The sequence below is a fragment of the Balaenoptera ricei genome, chromosome 2 (genome assembly GCF_028023285.1).
Source record: "Balaenoptera ricei isolate mBalRic1 chromosome 2, mBalRic1.hap2, whole genome shotgun sequence".
NCBI lineage: Eukaryota > Metazoa > Chordata > Mammalia > Artiodactyla > Balaenopteridae > Balaenoptera > Balaenoptera ricei.
Genome location: NC_082640.1, coordinates 71,132,850 through 71,148,397, shown reverse-complemented (window position 1 = coordinate 71,148,397; position 15,548 = coordinate 71,132,850). Strand labels below are relative to the sequence as shown.

The 15,548-nt window shown below is 40.1% G+C and overlaps 2 non-coding genes across 2 annotated transcripts; both read left to right on the top strand.

The window, feature by feature from the left end:
- Nucleotides 1-4,172: 4,172 nt before the first annotated feature.
- On the top strand, nt 4,173-4,286 carry LOC132361626 (U5 spliceosomal RNA). The gene has a single exon (XR_009501900.1). It is a non-coding gene; the product is annotated as a U5 spliceosomal RNA (small nuclear RNA).
- Nucleotides 4,287-10,284: 5,998 nt separating this feature from the next.
- LOC132361602 (U5 spliceosomal RNA) lies at nt 10,285-10,400 on the top strand. Its single transcript, XR_009501878.1, has one exon. It is a non-coding gene; the product is annotated as a U5 spliceosomal RNA (small nuclear RNA).
- Nucleotides 10,401-15,548: the final 5,148 nt, after the last annotated feature.

Below are 15,548 nucleotides of genomic sequence, written 5' to 3'. Positions count from 1 at the left end.
TAAAATTAGAAATGAAAAAGGAGAAGTTACAACAGACACCACAGAAATACAAAGCATCCTAAGAGACTACTACAGGCCACTACTATGTAGTACTACTACATAGTAGTAGTGGCCTACTACTACTACATAGTAGACTACTACTATGCCAATAAAATGGACAACTTGGGAGAAATGGACAAATTCTTAGAAAGGTATAACCTCCCAAGACTGAACCAGGAAGAAACAGAAAATATGAACAGACCAATCACAAGTAATGAAATTGAAACTGTGATTAAAAATCTTCCAACAGGGCTTCCCTGGTGGCGCAGTGGTGGAGAATCTGCCTGCCAGTGCAGGGGACACGGGTTCGAGCCCTGGTCTGGGAGGATCCCACATGCCGCAGAGCAACTGGGCCCGTGAGCCACAATTACTGAGCCTGCGCATCTGGAGCCTGTGCTCCGCAACAAGAGAGGCCGCGATAACGAGAGGCCCGTGCACCACGATGAAGAGTGGCCCCCACTAGCCGCAACTAGGGAAAGCCCTTGCACAGAAATGAAGACCCAACACAGCCATAAATAAATAAATAAATAAAATAAATAAACCCAAAGTTAAAAAAAAAAAAAAGGTGAAATATTAAAAAAAAAAAAAAAAAAAAAAAATCTTCCAACAGACAAAAGTCCAGGACCAGATGGCTTCACAGGTGAATTCTATCAAACATTTAGAGAGGAGCTAACACCCATCCTTCTCAAACTCTTCCAAAAAATTGCAGAGGGAGGAACAGTCCCAAACTCATTCTATGAGGCCACCGTCACCCTGATACCAAAACCAGACAAAGATACACAAAAAAAGAAAATTACACATCTATATCACTGATGAACATAGATGCAAAAATCCTCAAGAAAATACTAGCAAACAGAATCCAACAACATATTAAAAGGATCATACACCATGATCAAGTGGGATTTATCCCAGGGATGCAAGGATTCTTCAATATATGCAAATCAATCAATGTGATACACCATACTAACAAATTGAAGAATAAAAACCATATGATCATCTCAATAGATGCAGAAAAAGCTTTTGACAAAATTCAACACCCATTTATGATAAAAACTCTCCAGAAAGTAGGCATAGAGGGAACCTACCTCAACATAATAAAGGCCATATATGACAAACCCACAGCAAACATCATTCTCAATGGTGAAAAACTGAAGGCATTTCCTCTAAGATGAGGAACAAGACAAGGATGTCCACTCTCACCACTATTATTCAACATAGTTTTGGAAGTCCTAGCCACGGCAGTCAGAGAAGAAAAAGAAATAAAAGGAATCCAAATTGGAAAAGAAGAAGTAAAACTGTCACTGTTTGCAGATGGCGTGATACTATACTTAGAGAATCCTAAAGATGCCACCAGAAAACTACTAGAGCTCATCAATGAATTTGGTAAAGTTGCAGGATACAAAATTAGTGCACAGAAATCTCTTGCATTCCTATACACTAATGATGAAAAATCTGAAAGAGAAATTATGGAAAACACTCCCATTTACCATTGCAACAAAAAGAATAAAATACCTAGGAATAAACCTACCTAGGGAGACAAAAGACCTGTATGCAGAAAACTATAAGACACTGATAAAAGAAATTAAAGATGATACAAACAGATGGAGAGATATACCATGTTCTTGGATTGGAAGAATCAATATTGTGAAAATGACTATACTACCCAAAGCAATCTACAGATTCAATGCAATCCCTATCAAATTACCAATGGCATTTTTTACAGAACTAGAACAAAAAATCTTAAAATTTGTATGGAGACACAAAAGACCCCGAATAGCCAAAGCAGCCTTGAGGGAAAAAAACGGAGCTGGAGGAATCAGACTCCCTGACTTCAGACTATACTACAAAGCTACAGTAATCAAGACAATATGGCACTGGCACAAAAACAGAAATATAGATCAATGGAACAAGATAGAAAGCCCAGAGATACACCCACGCACCTATGGTCAACTAGTCTATGACAAAGGAGGCAAGGATATACAATGGAGAAAAGACAGTCTCCTCAATAAGTGGTGTTGGGAAAACTGGACAGCTACATGTAAAAGAATGAAATTAGACCACTCCCTAACACCATACACAAAAATAAACTCAAAATGGATTAGAGACCTAAATGTAAGACCGGACACTATAAAACTCTTAGAGGAAAATATAGGAAGAACACTCTTTGACATAAATCACAGCAAGATCTTTTTTGATCCACCTCCTAGAGTAATGGAAATAAAAACAAAAATAAACAAATGGGACCTAATGAAACTTCAAAGCTTTTGCACAGCAAAGGAAACCATAAAGAAAAGGAAAAGACAACCCTCAGAATGGGAGAAAATATTTGCAAACGAATCAACGGACAAAGGATTGATCTCCAAAATATATAAACAGCTCATGTAGCTCAGTATTAAAAAAACAAACAACTCAATCCAAAAATGGGCAGAAGACCTAAATAGACATTTCTCCAAAGAAGACATACAGATGGCCAAGAAGCACATGAAAAGCTGCTCAACATCACTAATTATTAGAGAAATGCAAATCAAAACTACAATGAGGTATCACCTCACACCAGTTAGAATGGGTATCATCAGAAAATCTACAAATGACAAATGCTGGAGAGGGTGTGGAGAAAAGGGAACCCTCTTGCACTGTTGGTGGGAATGTAAATCGATACAGCCACTATGGAGAACAGTATGGAGGTTCCTTAAAAAACTAAAAATAGAACTCCCATACAACCCAGCAATCCCACTACCAGGTATATACCCACACAAAACCATAATTCAAAAAGACACATGCACCCCAATGTTCATTGCAGCACTATTTACAATAGCCAGGTCATGGAAGCAACCTAAATTCCCATCGACAGACAACTGTGTAAAGAAGATGTGGCACATATATACAATGGAATATTACTCAGCCATAAAAAGAAACAAAATTGAGTTATTTGTAGAGAGGTGGATGGACCTAGAGTCTGTCATACAGAGTGAAGTAAGTCAGAAAGAAAAAAACAAATACCGTATTGTCACACATATATGGAATCTAAAAAAAAAAAAAAAAAGGTTCTGAAGAACCTAGGGGCAGGACAGGAATAAAGACGCAGACACAGGGAGGGAAGGGTAAGCTGGGACTAAGTGAGAGAGTGTCATGGAATTAAATATACTACCAAATGTAAAATAGCTAGCTAGTGGGAAGCAGCCACATAGCACAGGGAGATCAGCCCCGTGTTTTGTGACCACCTAGAAGGGTGGGATAGGGAGGGTGGGAGGGAGATGCAAGAGGGAAGAGATATGGGGATATATGTATATGTATAGCTGATTCACTTTGTTATAAAGCAGAAACTAACACACCATTGTAAAGCAACTATACTCCAATAAAGATGTTAAAAAATTTAAAAGAAAAAAAAAGAGTGAAGTAATTCTAACCAAAAAAATCTTTATGGTAAAATTATAAAACTGTATGAAATGACATAAAAGTAGACCTCAATGATGGGGAAGATTCATAATGTTCATGAATATGATATACAATGTTATATGATATATAAATAAAAATTTTAAAGTAATAAAATGAATACTTGATGCCTCCCCCCCAGTTTAAAAAAAAAGATATTGCCAACACCTTTGAAACCTCGTGGTCCTTTCCACAATCTTACCCCTCACTCCACACTGCAGGTAACCACTATCCTGGATTTCATATTAACCATTACTTTGCTATTCTCATGGCCCACCCCCGCCCCAACTATCAGAAAATTATTTTATTTAAAAGATATCATAGTCCCAGTGTACAAATAGATAAAATCATAACGTCTCTAGTAGACAAGGACGGAGTTAAGATCCCAGGCAGCCAAGCCACCGCTTTGCCCCTTAAAGGTGGCTCCAGAGCAGTGGTTGAATACAGTACTAAGATATTTCCGGAGTGTAAAGGGAGATTATTCAGGTTCATTTGCATACCCATAATACACTGCAAATAGTTTAATTGTTTTCAAGTTAATAAAAATTTCTTTCTTACTCAATTTTTCTAAGTATGAAAATATTATTTTCAGAATTCCTTGAATAAATTTATTCCAGCAGTTAACTCTGGGGATAAATAGCCACCATCAGTGAACTAGGAGTTGTAGTTACTGGAAAAATGAGTTACACAGGCTGCTAGGTATGCTCTCGTTTCTCTTCATATCGCATAAATCTTTCGCCTTTTACTAAAGATTTCCGTGGAGGGAAACAATTGAGTCTTACAATAATTTTTTGAGGCCTTGTTTTGGCAAGGCTGTCTAACTGTGGTAAGAATGAAAGAACTATTATCTTTTAAAAAGAATTATTATGTTTTCATCTGTAGCAGCAGAATGACTTGTAAGTGTTTGTTTGGCTATTTATGTGGGTGTATTGAAGTCAAAAAAATTTTCTAGAAATCTGTGTCCGATTAGGTGTAGTTTTAGGTGTTTCTGGGTTTCTTTGTTCTTTAATCTCTGGTGGGGGTCACAGAGTTACATGTCTCGCAGATGCTATGCAAATAGCAGATGCTATGCAAATAAAAGCTTTATTGGGGCTTTCCTGGTGGTCCAGTGCATAGGACTCTGTGGTCCCCGTACAGGATACCCAGTTTCAATCCAGCTGAATCCTGCATGCATACATGCCAGAACTAAGAAGCCTTAAATAAGCCCACATTCTGCAACCAAGACCTAGTGCAGCCTAAATAAACACTGAAATAAAAGAAAAAATAATCATTTAAAAAAAAAAAGAAGCTTGATCAAAGAGAAACAGGTAAAATTGATGTTAATAACACAATTTACTTAATCAAACAGGTTTTTCCAAAACGTTGTATGTTCTATGTGTGGATAATATAAATAATCATGGAGGGGGACTTCTATGGTGGTCCAGTGGTAAGAAATCCGTCTTCCAGTGCAGGAGCCTGCAGGCTGCAACTTAGACGCCATGCAACCAAAATAAACAAATAAAATAAAAGAATTCCAAATCTTTTCTTTCAACAGAGTTCAAGGAGGACTTAGTTCAGCTGTCACCTGATAATTCATTATACGGTAGTATAACCAAGCAGGACAGTATGGGGTCTTCCCAGGTCAGAACCCCCCCCCACACACACAGTGTCCTCTGCCTGCCTCCTGTTTGTAGAAAAAGTTTAGCCTCCTAGGTCTTCTGCAAGTTCCAAATAATAAACTTAAGCAGAGAAGTGAGAAAATGCAGAAACAAAGGAAAACAGTCAAGCAAGACAAAAAAATAATTGTTCAGCTATTAAACGAAGTCAAGGACTTTTTAGTTCCCCCTCAAGGTCTACAGATAATATTCTGAGCTATATTTTTTGAGCTGTTTTGCTGAGACTGAAATCCCCATCAGGAGAAAGACGTTAACTGTATGCTGACCACAAGCACATAGACCCCAGATGCGTTGGAACTGCCTGAAGATTGATGGTGTTGATTTCCTATTACTTCACCACCAACCAATCAGAAGAATGTCCACAACTGATTACTCACACCACAACTCTCTCCTGCACCCTGTCTTTAGAAACATTTTCCTGAAAACCATTGGGCCTTAACTATCTGGATTCCTTGCTTGGCACCCTGCAATGAAGGCTGCACTTTCCTTCACCAGAACTCAGTGTCAGGGGAATGGCTTTACTGGACACATGGGCAAGCAGACCCAAGCTCTGTTTGGTCACAGTAGTGACACTGTTGAAACTCCTTCCATCTACTGATTTATGGGGAAAAGCTTTCTCAGGTTACAGCTATAAAAATGGGGTGGGGGGGGGGGAGAAAGCCTTGGAACTGAGCTCTGTCTTCTCTAGCAATAAGTATTGGGTTGGCCAAAAAGTTCATTCGGGTTTTTCCGTAAGATATTAAAACCGGAACTAACTCTTTGGCCAACCCAATACTACGCATCCATCTAATTAAGAAATGCTGTTCCAACAAAATGACACTTTTTAAAAAAAATTTTTTTTTGTTGTTGTTGTTCTCTGCCAATGTAAGAGGTGGAAAGTATCTCTTGGAAACTTTATTTTATTTATTTTTATTTATTTATTTAAATATTTATTTATTTTGGCTGCTCTGGGTCTTAGTTGCAGCATGTTGGAACTTCATTGCAGCGTGCGTGATCTTTAGTTGTGGCATGCATGTGGGATCTAGTTTTCCGACAAGGGATTGAACCTGGGCCCCCTGCACTGGGAGTGCAGAGTCTTACCCACTGGACCACCAGGGAAGTCCCGACACTTTTATGTTTAATAATTATCAAAAGTTTTAATATATTTATGTTGTATTGATCAAGCATGTACTAATAACTATAATAAGTCAATCCAGAAGAAAAACATTAGTGCATAAAATTTTAAGTTCAGGGACTTCCCTGATGGTCCAGTGGGTAAGAATCCACACTCCCGAAGCAGGGGGCCCGGGTTCGATCACTGGGTGGGGGACTGGATCCCGCATGCACGCCACAATTAAGAGTCTGCATGCCACAACTAAGAGTCCACATGCCGCAACTAAACATGCCACAACGAAGATCTCATGTGCCGCAACTAAGACCCAGAGCAGCCTAAATAATAAATAAATATTTTTAAAAAATTTTAAGTTTAAAGGATGTGAAAAAAGTTTTAAAATTCAATTAATGTACTTATTTTGTCATAGAAGAATATGATTGGGTGATCAATAAAATACTTTCAGGTATAAAAATATAATTGTATTAAATTCTTGGGGAAATGGAAGCGGGAAAAAAAGTTCAAGAATCAAAAGGAATTATGCAAAATCTTAAAAAAAAAAATTACAGGTACTTCACTGGTGGTGCAGTGGTTAAGAATCCGCCTGCCAATGCAGGGGACACAGGTTCAAACCCTGGTCTGGGAAGATCCCACATGCCGCGGAGCAACTAAGCCTGTGTGCCACAACTACTGACCTTGCGCTCTAGAGCCCACGTGCTTAGCGCCTGTGCTCCGAAACAAGAGAAGCCACCGCAATGAGAAGCCCACGCACCACAACGAAGAGTAGCCCCCGCTCGCTGTAACTAGAGAAAGCCCTCGCGCAGCAATGAAGACCCAACGCAGCCAATAAATAAATAAATAAATTTATTTTTAAAAAATTACAGACGGTAGGTATCAAATTTCTTGGATATTTACCTTCCACTGGTTACAATTTAAAGTGATGTAACAGGGGCAGAACAGGAATAAAGACGCAGATGTAGAGAATGGACTTGAGGACACAGGGAGGGGGGAAGGTTAAGCTGGGATGAAGTGAGAGAGTGGCATGGACATGTATACACTGCCAAATGTAAAACAGACAGCTAGTGGGAAGCAGCCGTATAGCACAGGGAGATCAGCTTGGTGCTTTGTGACCACCTAGAGGGGTGGGATAGGGAGGGTGGGAGGGAGATGCAAGAGGGAGGAGATATGGGGATATATGTATATGTATAGCTGATTCACTTTGTTATACAGCAGAAACTAACACAACATTGTAAAGCAATTATGCTCCAATAAAGATGTAAAAAAAAAAAAAATTAAGTGATGTACAATTTAGAGTATCAATATTTACAATGCACAATATTCATCTTTTGCATCTATTTAAACATATGTTGTAAGTTATCTTACGAAAACTGTACACATGATCTTTAAAATGTGCAAGAGAAACATAGTTTCAAAATTCTTTCACTGAGGTCTGAGAGCAAAACGTTGGAATCCCTGACCTTAAGAGGTGGGCCTTGTGGCAGGAATTGAACACTAAAAGGGAAGCAGCACCTCCTTGTGGCAAACAGACGTTGCAGCAGAAATGAGCAAAGGACAAGAGCTGAGACCTAGAGGTTCAGTTCACCTTCCACAGGAGCGCGCTTCTCCACTGCAGAATCTGAAAGGGTTAGGTGTCGTTCCAACTCTCAGACCTGCCACTTGTAGCTGTGGCCTCTGGCATCCAGCCACAACAAATGGGAACCAGAGAACAATCCACAAGAACAGGCAAGGCTAGGGACTTCCCTGGTGGTGCAGTGGTTAAGAATCTGCCTGCCAATGCAGGGGACACGGGTTCGAGCCCTGGTCCGCAAAGATCCCACATGCCGCAGAGCAACTAAGCCCGTGCACCACAACTGCTGAGCCTGTGCTCTAGAGCCCGCGAGCCACAACTACTGAGCCCACGTGCCACGACTACTGAAGCCCGTGTGCCCAGAGCCCGTGCTCCGCAACGAGAAGCCACTGCAATGAGAAGCCCATGCACCACAACAAAGAGTAGCCCCAACTCGTCGCAACTAGAGAAAGCCAGCGCGCAGCAATGAAGACCCAATGCAGCCAAGAATAAATAAAAATTTAATTAATAAATAAATAAAAGTAATGAGTCCTATTAATTGAATACCCACTGTGAAAAGTAGCCCTTTACTTAAAAAAAAAAAAAAGTTAACCTTCCGTGTGGTCGTCTAACCAGTGAAAGCTGCCCAGGACCTTCTAGAATGAAGGAGACCAAAGGTCCCCTACAATCTCGGAGCAGGGAAACACTCTTCAGAGAGTTGCTCCTTTCCTGTCCCCTCAGTGCCTTAGCCCCAGGCCAAACCCTGTGAGGTAAATAGCTATCATAGGGCTGGAACTCTGCATCTCCATGGGTCTTTAACTCCCCATTACTCTGTGAAATACAGCAAGAATGCAAAAGAGTATCAAAACAAACGTAGGTGTAAATGAATCTCACAAACATTATGCTAAGTGAAAGAAGCCAGTCACAAAAAGCCACAGGTTTTATGCTTCCATTTATATGAAATGTCCAGAGTAGGTGCAGACAGAAAGTAGGTTAGTGTTTGGTAGAGGCTGGGGGATGGGGGAGATGGGGAATAACTGCTAATGGGTACAGTTTCTTTTTGGGTTGATAAAGATGTTCTAAAACTACACTGTGGGGACTTCCTGGCTGGTCCAGTGGTTAAGACTGCGCTTCCACTGCAGGAGGGGCAGGTTCTATCCCTGTTGGGGGAACTAAGATCCCACATGCCCGCGGGGAAGGCCAAAAAAAACTAAACAAACAAACAAACAAAAACCCACTAGATTGTGATGATAGCGCAAGTTTGTGAATATGCTAAAAACCATTGAATTGTACACTTTAAATTGGTGAACTTTATGGTAAGTGGATTATATCCCCCAAAAAGCTGTTTTTAAAATGTATTAGACAAATTTACGTCAAATATATGTCAAATGTGATCGACTTGTTAGCAAAAGAACCAGTAAAAAGGAATGCAAACAAACATGACAGCTCAGAGAAGGTGTCAAAGTTGGGAAATGGAACATTGACACAAGCTGCCAGAAAAAAACAAAAGGAGCTTCAGTTTCCTTTCCCAAGATGGTTCAGTTACTACAATAGTTAAGGAGTCTGTGTAGGCCGGGCGACCCAGCATCTGAGCACCGCTGAGGAGAGTACAGCTCATTTTAAAAACACAGGATGAGACTCGAGGTCTGAAAGTGAAATACAAGATTTCATCGCCACAAGTAGCATCAGATGAGGAGGCAGGAAACCTGAAACCGAGCGGAGGGTGCAATCTCCTTCTTTTTTTTTTTTTTTTTTTTTTTTGCCGCCCAGCTTAAGGGATCTTAGTTCCCCCACCAGGGATGGAACCCGGGCCCAGGCAGTGAAAGCGCGGAGTCCTAACCACTGGACCGCCAGGGAATTCCGCAAGCTGCAATTTTAAAGAAGACACTGCTACGAATTTTTCACAAGCGGCATAATATTCTAGAGTGTACATCCCGGACGTGCACGGTGCAAAACAGACAAAACACCTGTGCGCCCACCACTCATTTTAAGAAAAAGGAAATTGTCAAATTTTAAAACTCCCGAATGCCCTCACTCCACCAAAGGAAGAAACCACGGTCCTGAATTTTGTGCCGATTACTTACTTGCTATTTTTTTCTTTTCCAATTTAACAGCAAAGTCTTTAACAGAAATCAAACTCAAATGTACAAAACCTAAAACGTGGGTCTTTGATCAGTCCGGCGTGTGGATGCCAGCCTGCCAATCCTCCGCTTCGCCCCCTAGTGGTGATGCAGGGGCACTGTGTGAATACTAAGATCTTTCTCGAATGGAAAGGACGCGGGCTTGCCTTATTTGCATACCCACAGTGCACTGCACATAGTACAAGTTTTAAATGGCAAAATTTTGAATTATCTTCTAGTTATATTTTCTAAGATTAGACCCTTTATTTACAGACTAGTCTAGAAATTTTTGTTCAGGCACTGGATCTTGGTGTTAACTAGCCACTATCAGTGTTCTAGGAGTTTCTCTTACCCCAGGTGTGAGTTACAAAAACGTTTATCATACTCTGGTTTCTCTTCAGATCGTATAAATCTTTCGCCTTTTACTAAAGATTTCCGTGGAGAGGAATAACTCTGAGTTTTAAACCAATTTTTTGAGGCCTTGCTTCGGCAAGGCTACTGAAGTCTGGTACAAAGTCAGATTTATACAGGGAGAGAAAGGAAAGGTGGGAGAGTTTGTTTAAGGTTTTCGGTGTTTTCTTCTTTTGCTTTCCCGTTTTGTGTGCGGTCACGATGACACTATTATCAAACAACCAATGTAGTTTCGGTTGTAGCTTAATAACTAGAGTTTTACATCATTTTTATGTGTTTTATATTTGCTGCGACTGTGAGTGCTCCGGCATGAGTTCAAACTAAAATGGTGCTTCAGTGGATTTTGTATTACCGCTGGAAGAAGATCACAGCAATTAAGCGGGTACGGGTAGTGTGTTTCTTTCTTTTTTTTTTTTTTTTTTTGTTAAACGGTGTGAAGTAGTCGTAGACGAAGTTTTCGTTTTTTTAGACGTGGAATAAAGTAAAAGAACAACGGAATAGGTTTTGGTTACCCCAGAACATCTAGTTACTGTTGAACATGTAATCAAACTGGAAGATTGGGAGACTGTTTCATTTTTCTTTGTTTTACGAAGTCTCTGAAATGTGATGCGTGTGTTATGCTCAGTACATTTCGATTAAGACCAGTCACCTTTTTAAGGGCGCAAGAGGTATTTGTGGCCAATGATAATACTGTACAGCTCAGCTCTGTGGAATTATAATGTATTAACAACACACAGTCTATAAATTTCGGTTTTCCTTTATGGGTTTAGAGTTGGTTAGTTTGTTTTGCTTCTTCCACGTTTTGATTATTAGAAGAATGTTACATCTGAGAGTTCACTGGTGGTCTAGTGAAATCTGCCTTGCAATGCAAGGGAAACAGGTTTGATCGCTGGTCACGGACATACAATCCCATATGCCGTCTGCAACAACGAAAGATCCCGCACTCTTCAGCGAAGATCCTGCGTGTCATGATGGAGGCTCCACGCAGTCGAAAATAAGTTCAAAAAAGTGAATCTTTAAAAGAGTAAAGAGCGCTTTAAAAATAATAATAATGTTATTCCCGGTGAGTCCCTCGAGTGTGGAATGGAGTTGCAAGTTCTTAGGGGAGGCACGTGTAATAATTTTTCCCCACAGTGAGTGTACCCATTCACACTTCCACCAAATGGCCTGTGTATATTCTCATTGCCTCTCAGCCTTACTGGCCCTTGGTATGCTCAGACTTTAAGTTTTGTCCATCTGGTAATCATGAAATTGTTTTATAGTGGTGTTCTTTTTTTATTAATTTATATATTTTTGGCTGCGTTGGGTCTGCGTTTCTGAGCGCAGGCTTCGTGTAGTCGCAGCTAGTGAGGCCTACTTTTCGCTGCGGTGTGCGAGCTTGTCCTTGCGGTGGCTTCTCTTGTTGTGGAGCACGGGCTCTAGGTGGGTGGGCTTCAGTAGTTTATGCCACGTGGGCTCAGTAGTTGTGGCTTGCGGGCTCTAGAGCACAGGCTCAGTAGTTGTGGCGCACGGGCTTAGTTGCTCCCCGGCAGGTAGGATCTTCCCGGAGCAGGGCTTGAACCCGTGTCCCCTGCAGTAGCAGGAGGATTCTTAACCACTTTGCCACCAGGGAAGCCCCCTGTCCATTTTTCTTATAGTGTCTCCTTGTGAGCTGGTCTAAATTTTAATGTCAGATTGATCTCTTTAAAAAATTTTTATTGTGATTTGTGCTTTTTTGGTGTGTTTTATTTAATAAATAATTCATTATCTCAAGTTATTAAAGCAATTCTATATTTTTTAAAGTTATGTCTTTCATATTTAAGTCCTTGATTCACCAGGAGCTGAATTTTTGTATAGAGTGTGAAGTGTGGATCATTTTTATTTCCCCCTCCCCCAAAATGATGACAATCGCTCAGCACTATTGATTTGTTTTTTTAAAGGTTATTTTCATATCAGAGTAATGGTTTTTATTTTTTTAAATATTTATTTATTTGGCTGCTTTAGGTCTTAGTTGCGGCACGCAGGCTCTCTAGCTGTGCGGGCTCTCGAGTTGTGGTGCACGAGCTCCAGAGCACATGGGCCGAGTAGTTGCGGCGCCTGGGCTTAGTGGTCCCACGGCACCAGCACCATTTTTTTTTTTTTTGGTGTTGTCACTGAATGTCTATTGAAAACATCACTAGTACCATGCACCAGCACTATTTATTGATTGATGTCTTTTTCCCCACTGATCTGCAGTGACAACTCTGACATACATCAGCTTTCCTCACATGCATGGGAATGTTTCTACACTATTTTCTTTTTTCACATCACTCTATTGAGGTATGATTGACATACAAAAAGCTGCATATATTTAATGTGTACAACTTGATGAGTTTGGAGTTAAGTACAGACCCATGAAACTGTTACCACAATCAATGCCATAAACATTCTGGGCTCTCTATTCTATTCCATGGGTCTAAATTATCTATCCCTGAGCTAACATAACATATCCTAATTCCTGTGGGTTTATAGCGATACTTGAAACTGGTAGGCTTAATCCCCCTCTTTGGTTTTCTTTCCAGAACTAACTTGGCTATCCTTTGTCCTTCCAAAAATGTTTACAATTGCCTTGTTGATTTCCATGAAAATCCCTATTGGATCTGAATTTAATCCGTAAATTATTGAGGGAGAATTGAATTTTCATCTTACTCATGGACATGATTTGTCTCTCCATATGTTTAGGTCTTCTTTATTATTTTTCAATTAAGTGTTACATTTTTCTACTAAAGATGTATCTTTTGTTAATTTTTAAAATTGCATTTCCTAATTGTGCATTCCCGTTTTATAGAAATGCAATTGACTCTTCTATAGGATCTTACATCTGGCAACCTCACTTGACTCTCTGATTAACTCTAATAATTGTGTGTATATTATTTTGAATTTTCTACCTACACAGTTTTTTTTTAACTTTTTTTTTTTTTTTTTTTGGCCACACCATGCAGCATGTGAAATCTTAGTTCCCCCACCAGGGATTGAACCCGGGCCCTTGGCAGTGAGAGCTCAGAGTCCTGATCCACTGTAATTCACTGGATTGTCAGGGAATTCCCTCTACACATTTTTTTTAAACATCTTTATTGGAGTATAACTGCTTTACAGTATTGTGTTTCTGCTGTATAACAAAGTGAATCAGCTATAGGCATACGTATATCCCCATATCCCCTCCCTCTTGCATCTCCCTTCCACCCTCCTTATCCCACCCCACTAGATGGTCGCAAAGCACCAAGCTGATCTCCCTGTGCCATGCAGCTGCTTCCCACTAGCTATCTATTTTACATTTGGTAGTGTATATATGTCAATGCTACTCTCTCAGTTCGTCCCAGCTTACCCTTCCCCCTCCCCTTGTCCTCAAGTCCATTCTCTACGTCTGTGTCTTTATTCATGTCCTGCCCCTAGGTTCTTCAGAACCATTTTTTTTAGATTCCATATATATGTGTTAGCATACGGTATTTGTTTTTCTTTTTCTGACTTACTTCACTCTGTATGACAGACTCTAGGTCCATCCACCTCACTATAAATAAATTTCATTTCTTTTTCTGGCTGAGTAATATTCCATTGTATATATGTGCCACATCTTCTTTATCCATTCATCTGTCAATGGACATTTAGGTTGCTTCCATGTCCTGGCTATTGTAAATAGTGCTGCAATGAACATTGTGGTACATGACTCTTTTTGAATTATGGTTTTCTCAGGGTATATGCCCAGTAGGAGGATAGTTCTATTTTCAGTTTTTTAAGGAACCTCCATACTGTTCTCCATAGTGGCTGTATCAATTTACATTCCCACCAACAGTGCAAGAGGGTTCCCTTTTCTCCACACCCTCTCCAGCATTTATTGTTTGTAGATTTTTTTGATGATGGCCATTCTGACTGGTGTGAGGTGATACCTCATTGCAGTTTTGATTTGCATTTCTCTAATGATTAGTTGAGCATCTTTTCATGTTTTTGTTGGCAATCTGTATATATTCTTTGGAGAAATGTCTACTTAGGTCTTCTGCCCATTTTTGGATTGGGTTGTTTGTTTTTTTGATATTGAGCTGCATGAGCTGCTTGTAAATTTTGGAGATTAATCCTTTGTCAGTTGCTTCATTTGCAAGTATTTTCTCCCATTCTGAGGGTTGTCGTTTCATCTTGTTTATGGTTTCCTTTGCTGTGCAAAAGATTTTAAGTTTCATCAGGTCCCATTTGTTTATTTTTGTTTTTATTTCCATTTCTCTAGGAGGTGGGTCAAAAAGGATCTTGCTGTGATTTATGTCATAGAGTGCTCTGCCTATGTTTTCCTCTAAGAGTTTTATAGTGTCTGGCCTTACATTTAGGTCTTTAATCCATTTTGAGTTTATTTTTGTGTATGGTGTTAGGAAGTGTTCTTTTTTGTTTTTTTTAAACGGGATTTATTTGTTTATTAAATCTTATTTATTTATTTATTTTTGGGTGCATTGGGTCTTCGTTTTAGTGGGCAGGCTTTCTCTAGTTGCGGAGAACGGGGGCTACTCTTCATTGCAGTGCGTGGGCTTCTCACTGCGGTGGCTTCTCTTGTTGTGGAGCATGGGCTCTAGGTGCACGGACTTCAGTAGTTGCAGCACGCAGGTTCAGTAGTTGTGGCTCGTGGGCTCTAGAGCACAGACTCAGTAGTTGTGGTACACAGGCTTAGTTGCTCCACGGCATGTGGGATCTTCCTGGACCAGAGCTCGAACCTGTGTCCCCTGCATTGGCAGGCAGATTCCTAACCACTGTGCCACCAGGGAATTCCTGGAAGTGTTCTAATTTCATTCTTTTACATGTAGCTGTCCAGTTTTCCCAGCACCACTTATTGAAGAGGCTGTCTTTTCTTCACTATATACTCTTGCCTCCTTTATCAAAGATACGGTGACCATATGTGCATGGGTTTATCTCTGGACTTTCTATCCTGTTCCATTGATCTATATTTCTGTTTTTGTGCCACTACCATACTGTCTTGATTACTGTAGTTTTAGTATAGTCTGAAGTCCAGGAGCCTGATTCCTCCAGCTCTGTTTTTCTTTCTCCAGATTGTTTTGGCTATTTGGGGTCTTTTGTGTTTCCATACAAATTGTGCAATTTTTTGTTCTAGTTCTGTGAAAAATGCCATTGGTAGTTTGATAGGGATTGCACTGAATCTGTAGACTGCTTTGGGTAGTATAGTCATTTTCACAATATTGATTCTTCCAATCCAAGAACATAGTATATCTCTCCATCTGTTT